A 7766-nucleotide genomic window follows, 5' to 3' on the forward strand; every position below is an offset into this window, starting at 1 on the left:
GCAACAAGGGCACACTGCTGACTCATATCCAGCTTCTCGTCCACTGTCACCTCTAGGTCATAGACTATGATATCCCAGTCCTAGGAAGGACTGGGATATCATACAGGAAGATCTGGATGACCTTGTAAACTGGAGTAATAGTAATAGGATGGAATTTAATAGTGAAAAGTGCAAGGTCATGCATTTAGGGATTAATAATAAGAATTTTTGTTATAAATTGGGGACGCATCACTTGGAAGTAACAGAGGAGGAGAAGGACCTCGGAGTATTGGTTGATCACAGGATGACTATGAGCCGCCAATGTGATATGGCCAGGAAAAAAGGTAATGCAGTCTTGGGATGCATCAGGCGAGGTATTTCCAGTAGAGATAAGGAGGTGTTAGTACCGTTATACAAGGCACTGGTGAGACCTCATCTGGAATATTGTGTGCAGTTCTGGTCTCCCATGTTTAAGAAAGATTAATTCAAACTGGAACAGGTACAGAGAAGAGCTACTAGGATGATCCAAGGAATGGAAAACCTGTTTTATGAAAGGAGACTCAAGGAGCTTGGCTTATTTAGCCTAACCAAAAGAAGGTTGAGGGGAGAGATGATTGTTCTCTATAAATATATCAGAGGGATAAATAAATTAGACAAAGGTTTCTAACCATCAGAGGAGTGAAGTTCTGGAACAGCCTTCCAAGGGAAGAAGTGGGGGCAAAAGACACATCTGGCTTCAAGACTAAGCTTGATAAGTTTATAGAAGGGATTATATGATGGGCTAGATCTTCAACTATTAACGGTAGATATGCCCAATGGCCTGTTATGGGATGTTAGATGGGGAGGGATCTGAGTTATTACAGAGAATGCTTTCCTGGGTGGCTGGCTGATGAGTCTTGCCCACATGCTCAGGGTTCAGCTGATCGCCATATTTGGGGTTGGGAAGGAGTTTTCCTCCAGGGCAGATTGGCAGATTCGCCTTCCTCTGCAGCGTGGGGCATGGGTCACTTATTGGAGGACTCTCTGCACCTCAAAGTCTTTAAACCACAATTTGAGGACGTCAATAGCTCAGACATAGGCTAGGGGTTTGTTACAGGAGTGGGTGGGTGAGATTCTGTGGCCTGCGTTGTGCAGGAAGTCAGACTAGACTATCATAATGGTCCCTTCTAACCTTAAAGTCTATGATTCTATGGTTCTATGATTCATTGCATGAGTCAGCACAGAAACTTAGTCTGTTGCCCTGCATAGGCACTGTACAGCTGCGCGTAGATGCGTAGACTGTTGGTCCTTCATCAGCTGAGATTGAGCCGATCACAACACATCTTCCAGTCTTCTCTCACTCTTGCCATCCTTCGCCCTGCTTGTTCATATCTCCCTGTTAGGAAATCATCCCACCTCTTTGGAGTCTGACCACATGGACGTTTCTATTCTTGCGGATACCACTCAGATATAGCTGCAGTCTATCTGTTGTCACTGAGTCGGGCCACATGTCCCGCCCACTGCATTTTGCTGAGCCTGCTTTCCACAACAATGTCTCTCACTCCAGACTGCGGCCTAATTATTTCGTTGGGGATGTGATCATGGAGCGAAGTGCACAAAAATGTTCCTTCCATCGCCCTCTGTGTGACAGACAGTTGATGTTCTTCAATCTTTGTCAGCGACCATGTTTCGCTGCCATATAACATTGCTGGAAGCACGGTCAAGTTAAAAAGATTTGCACAAGTTGTTTTGCTGATCTTTCCTTGGAGGATGTCCTTGATGTCATTGAATGCGCACCATCCAGCTTTTTTTCTGCACGACAGTTCACCTTTCTGATCGTGGCACATGTTGACTTCTTGGCCCAAATAAACATATTTATCAATCTCTTGGATCTGCTCTCCTCCAAGAGTTATTTGGGTTCTTGGAAGATCATCTGATCTCATGTATTTTGTTTTCGATCAGTTCATTTTTAATCCGACTTGACTGGGCTGTATTTTCAGCTATCAGCACTATATCATCTGCGAACCTGAGGTGGTTTAGCCGCTTGCCATTGATATTAATCCCACCTTTCAAGTCTGCTTGTCGAAAAACCAATTCAAGACAGACTGTGAATAATTTTGGTGAAACTGTATCTCCTTGTTTCACACCTTTCTCGATGGGGATTCGGAGGGGAGTATCGAACAGCGATATGTCCGTGCTGCAGCCAGAGTTTGCTTCCTTTAGTAATGTGATATATTTTGCGCTGATGTCCTGTTCTGAAAGAGCTTCAAGAATATCATTAGTCTCTACTCTGTCGAACGCCTTCTCGTAGTCCACAAAGGCAATGCACAAAGGGAACTTGTATTCTCTTGAACATTCCAGTAGCTGGTTTAGAGTGAAGATCTGGTCTATCATGCTGTAATTCCTTCAAAAGCCAGCCTTCTCTATAGGTAGCTGTTCATCCAGGTTTCACGACAGTCAATTTGTTACTATTTTAGTGAACAACTTATAGATATGTGAAAGCAGGCAAATCGGGTGATAGTTCTTTAGATTTTCTCGATCGCCTTTCTTATGCAGCAAGATGGTATTGGACTCTTTCCAACTGGATGGTATTTTCTGAATTTTCAGGTAGTTGCTGAACCTTTGGGCGAGAGCTTTCCAAAGTTCCTGACCTCCCGCCTTATGCGCTTCTGCTGTCAAACCGTCCTTGCTTGGAGCCTTCCCCTCTTTCATTTGATGGACTGCATGATGGACTTTGCTGATGAGAGCCGGGAGTATGTATTCATCGGTTTGTTGAAGTGATGGCATTGGGATGTCTATATGAGATGCAAACAGCTGGGTATAGAAATCCCTGCAGATTGCCTCCATCTCTGTTTGATCGGTTACTAATTCTCCGTCCCTGTTCTCCAAAGCCGATAATGATGACCTGTACAATGCCAGTTCCCGTTTGCATTTTTTGAGACTTTTACAATCTTCAGCAGCCTTTAGGAGCTTTTTGGTTTGAAATTTCTCGAAGTCTTCCTTCAACTTCAACTTCATTCATATGAGCTTGCAGAGAAGGGAGTACTCAAGCCTGTCGCTGCCATTTCGTTTCATTTTCCTCCTCTTCTCCAATAAAGTCTTTGTATTCTCCAAGATTCTTCCACTAGCTCTTCTTGGTTTTTCACACTCAGTTGATTTCACACACCGTTTCAGTCTCTTACTGAAGTTCTCGTAATCGTCGTCGCAGTCATCCAGGAGGCTCCAATCTTCCCTAGAAATGTTTTCCTTCGGGATTGCCTCGTCGAAAGCTACCAGTTGGTGCCTTCTGTTTGCCATACACAGTGCCTTTTTCTCCACCTTCACAGTGAATGTGAGTCTGGCTCTCAGTAGGCGATGATCGCTACCGATATTGAATGATGGCACAACGGAAATATCCTGCACGATGCGTCATCTATCGATCAGAAAGTAATTGATTTCATTTTTTGTCTTCGCGTTTGGTGCAATCCAGGTCGATCTTCTGTTGGCCTTCTTTTGGAACCAGGTGTTACCAATGAACATTCTCCTTGTCTCTGCCAATATAGCTAGTCGTTCTCCGATACTGTACCTTCCTATGAACTTTTTGCCCTCTCTCCCTCTTCCAACTTTGGCGTTAAAATCTCCCATCACAATCATATATGTGGAACTCTGAGTGAGGGTTTCCTCCAGTTCCTGATAGAATCCTTCCACATCATCATCTTTGCATGCACTTGTGGGAGCATAGATCTGGATGATTTTGAGGGTACTATTTCAGTTCAATCGGAGATAAAGCACCCCAATATGCGATGACTTCAAATGGCATGAGACAATTTTCAAAGACCATTCCTTGTTTATGAAGAATCCAGCTCCTCCAACTGTCCTAGTGCCTTCTCCTTTTCCTAGAATGACCGTGCTTACATCCCTCCAGCTGACCTCCATCTCCTTCTTTCATTGCGTTTCGCAAACACCCAGCACATTGCAAGCTGTTTTTGCCTTTTCCTCCATGAGATGGTTTATCAATTCCTCCCTCGTCAGTGTTCTGCAGTTATAAGTGCACACAGAGAGTTCATAGAATCATAGAATCATAGAATCATAGAATATCAGGGTTGGAAGGGACCCCAGAAGGTCATCTAGTCCAACCCCCTGCTCGAAGCAGGACCAAGTCCCAGTTAAATCATCCCAGCCAGGGCTTTGTCAAGCCTGACCTTAAAAACCTCTAAGGAAGGAGATTCTACCACCTCCCTAGGTAACGCATTCCAGTGTTTCACCACCCTCTTAGTGAAAAAGTTTTTCCTAATATCCAATCTAAACCTCCCCCATTGCAACTTGAGACCATTACTCCTCGTTCTGTCATCTGCTACCATTGAGAACAGTCTAGAGCCATCCTCTTTGGAACCCCCTTTCAGGTAGTTGAAAGCAGCTATCAAATCCCCCCTCATTCTTCTCTTCTGCAGACTAAACAATCCCAGCTCCCTCAGCCTCTCCTCATAAGTCATGTGCTCTAGACCCCTAATCATTTTTGTTGCCCTTCGCTGGACTCTCTCCAATTTATCCACATCCTTCCCGTAGTGTGGGGCCCAAAACTGGACACAGTACTCCAGATGAGGCCTCACCAGTGTCGAATAGAGGGGAACGATCACGTCCCTCGATCTGCTCGCTATGCCCCTACTTATACATCCCAAAATGCCATTGGCCTTCTTGGCAACAAGGGCACACTGCTGACTCATATCCAGCTTCTCGTCCACTGTCACCCCTAGGTCCTTTTCCGCAGAACTGCTGCCTAGCCATTCGGTCCCTAGTCTGTAGCGGTGCATTGGATTCTTCCATCCTAAGTGCAGGACCCTGCACTTATCCTTATTGAACCTCATCAGATTTCTTTTGGCCCAATCCTCCAATTTGTCTAGGTCCTTCTGTATCCTATCCCTCCCCTCCAGCGTATCTACCACTCCTCCCAGTTTAGTATCATCCGCAAATTTGCTGAGAGTGCAATCCACACCATCCTCCAGATCATTTATGAAGATATTGAACAAAACCGGCCCCAGGACCGACCCCTGGGGCACTCCACTTGACACCGGCTGCCAACTAGACATGGAGCCATTGATCACTACCCGTTGAGCCCGACAATCTAGCCAGCTTTCTACCCATCTTATAGTGCATTCATCCAGCCCATACTTCCTTAACTTGCTGACAAGAATACTGTGGGAGACCGTGTCAAAAGCTTTGCTAAAGTCAAGAAACAATACATCCACTGCTTTCCCTTCGTCCACAGAACCAGTAATCTCATCATAAAAGGCGATTAGATTAGTCAGGCAGTTCTCCGGTTTCCTTTTGGCGACCTGGCACCTGAGATTCTTTGCAGCCTCTCGTCGTTCGAATGCCTCACTGCCTCCGGAGTGGGGATCGAGGATCATGCAGAGAATTGAGACTTGGTTTTCCATGTTGTTTTAGCCATTGTTTTCAGCCACCCGCTGGCTGGGCTGTCAGTGCTGCCATCTCTCCATCTACACTGGTCCATCTACACTGTCCATCTACTCTGGTTTATTTCCCAGATCGCAGTCCAGAACAGCTTCTGATTTGATTGCTTTTAAAAACAAGGAAACAAAAATATCTAACTTTCCATCTTAAGTGTTTTTTATTCCTTTACTAGTCACTGTCAGAGCAAATTACTGCAAATCCCTAAGAACAATGTTCCTGACTTTGTATTGCAGCTCTCATTTGCACGGACACTTCCTTATCTAATTTCTCATTTTGTTTTGGAGAAGTGAAACAATTTCTGTGTCTAGTTTATAATTGCCATCATTCAACTTAGTCTAAAACAGCCTGTGTGATGCTAATCATAAGTACAGGACCTGCCTGGCCTCTCACTGACACTGGTATAAGTCAGGAGTTGCACCAGTGAAATTAATGGAGTTACACAGATGTAAACATGGTCTGAAAGAAGAATCAGACCCAGTGTCTCATTTGCTGCTGTTTGTATATCACACTGGAAGGCTGTCGTATCACATAATTATGAAGAGAGGGTTGGGTCTGCAGAAGACTATTGTGATGAGAAGAATTTGGATCTTGCCAAACACTAATGTATGTGATGAGTGGGATCACATGTCTTGATACAAAGTCAAATAATCTGTTATTCAAGAGGGGTAACCCCATTCCCCCCCCACCCCCCGAAAACTGTGCAGCAACTGAAAAAACTGGAAAATAGCTTCTGAACGGCAGCTGAAGAAATATTAGGCTAGAGGGTGCGGAGAAAAATGTGAGCACCTGTGAGGCCAGGATGATAGCTCCAGTCACATGAAAGTGGCTAGCCAACTGACAATTGTCACAGCGTGTCTGCACCTACATTCTAATTTTAAGAGATGTGAGCATATATTTAAAATGGCCTCTGATTCTTAGAGAAGGGAATACAGACTCCTATGACTAGAAACTCTGTTATTCCTTACTGGCACTGAACACAGGAAAAGGAGGAGCGAAGATGGCTTTAAGTCACCTTTGTGACTTCTGAATTCTGTTCTGGGCTGGGGGAAGGGGGCCTCTCCACTCTGTGGTACAACTTTGAGCAGCTTCAAGGCTACTCTAAATTTCACCAGCTTGGAGTAGCCATGTGTGTGTGTGTGTATGTGTATGCGCGTGCGCGCATGCTGCAATCAAAGACCTGCAGCACCAAACCTCAGGGCCTGGATCAGTTGACTCTGGCTCATGGGGAGTCAGCCTGTGGGGCTAAAAATAACAGTGTAGACATTCTAGCTCGAGCTGGAGTCTGGGCTCTGAAACCCAGCAAGGTTGGGGGGGTCTTGGAGCCCAGGGCTTAGCCCAAGTGGGAATAGTCTACACTGCAGTTTTAACCACCCAGCCTGAGCCCTTCGAGCCCTAGTCAATTGATTGGTGTTCTGAGACTTGGTGTTGTGGATTTTTCTTTGCAGTGTGGATGTACCCTGAGAGCCTTTTTACCAGTGCAGAATATTCAGGGCACACTACTCCAGACACATAGCGTCTGGTTCCCTCCCTCTCGCCCTTTCCCTACACCCAACACATTCACTATTCTGGGGCTTGCATAGGGACTTGCATGAGCTATTACACTGGCAGGAACATTCTGTAGTAGCTCCCTTGTAATCTGTAGGTGGTATTTCCAGACTAGGATTGTGGGATAATGTGCAGGGAAGTTTATTCTGCACTTGCCAATGCTTTACCCATTCTGTGGAGGGTTTTTCATTTTCAGAGGTGTCAGTCTGGCACATTGTCTATAGCTGAATTTTTTGAGTGAAGTTATTTTGTGATCTGAATACTGTTTTAAGTAAAAACAGTGCTTTCCTGTGATGTCCATAACTCAAAGAGTTTGCCCAGTATTCACTCTGCAATAAAACTTATTTGCCCATTTCTACTATTAGGGCTGGAACAAACATGTTTGATGAGATGAAACAGCATCAGGCTGAAAAAACTCAACAGAACAATAAACCTGCTGTCACCTACAAAAAGTAATATGTGAATCCACTCATAAGACTGGATGCATACAAACAGAAAATAACTCAGGGCCAAGGACAGTAGTCAGTGGAGCACTGGCAATAACAGAGAAGAAGCTCAGAGAAAATATTGAGAAGTATGTGATTGATTGGATAAATAATAATACTGATTCCGACACAGAAAAGAGTTACGAGAAATGCATGTAATGAAGCTGACCAGTCCTGAATGGTGATGAATCTGTTGAGTAGCTGTATTATGAAGGGAAAGAGTTGCCAGCAATAAAAAAATCACACCTGCTTCAAATCATCTTAAAAGATAGATTTAAATCACATATCAAAGCAGATTCATTTGAGTGCAACATGCTTTCCTACATT

The sequence above is a fragment of the Chelonia mydas genome, chromosome 7 (assembly GCF_015237465.2).
Source record: "Chelonia mydas isolate rCheMyd1 chromosome 7, rCheMyd1.pri.v2, whole genome shotgun sequence".
Classification (NCBI taxonomy): domain Eukaryota; kingdom Metazoa; phylum Chordata; order Testudines; family Cheloniidae; genus Chelonia; species Chelonia mydas.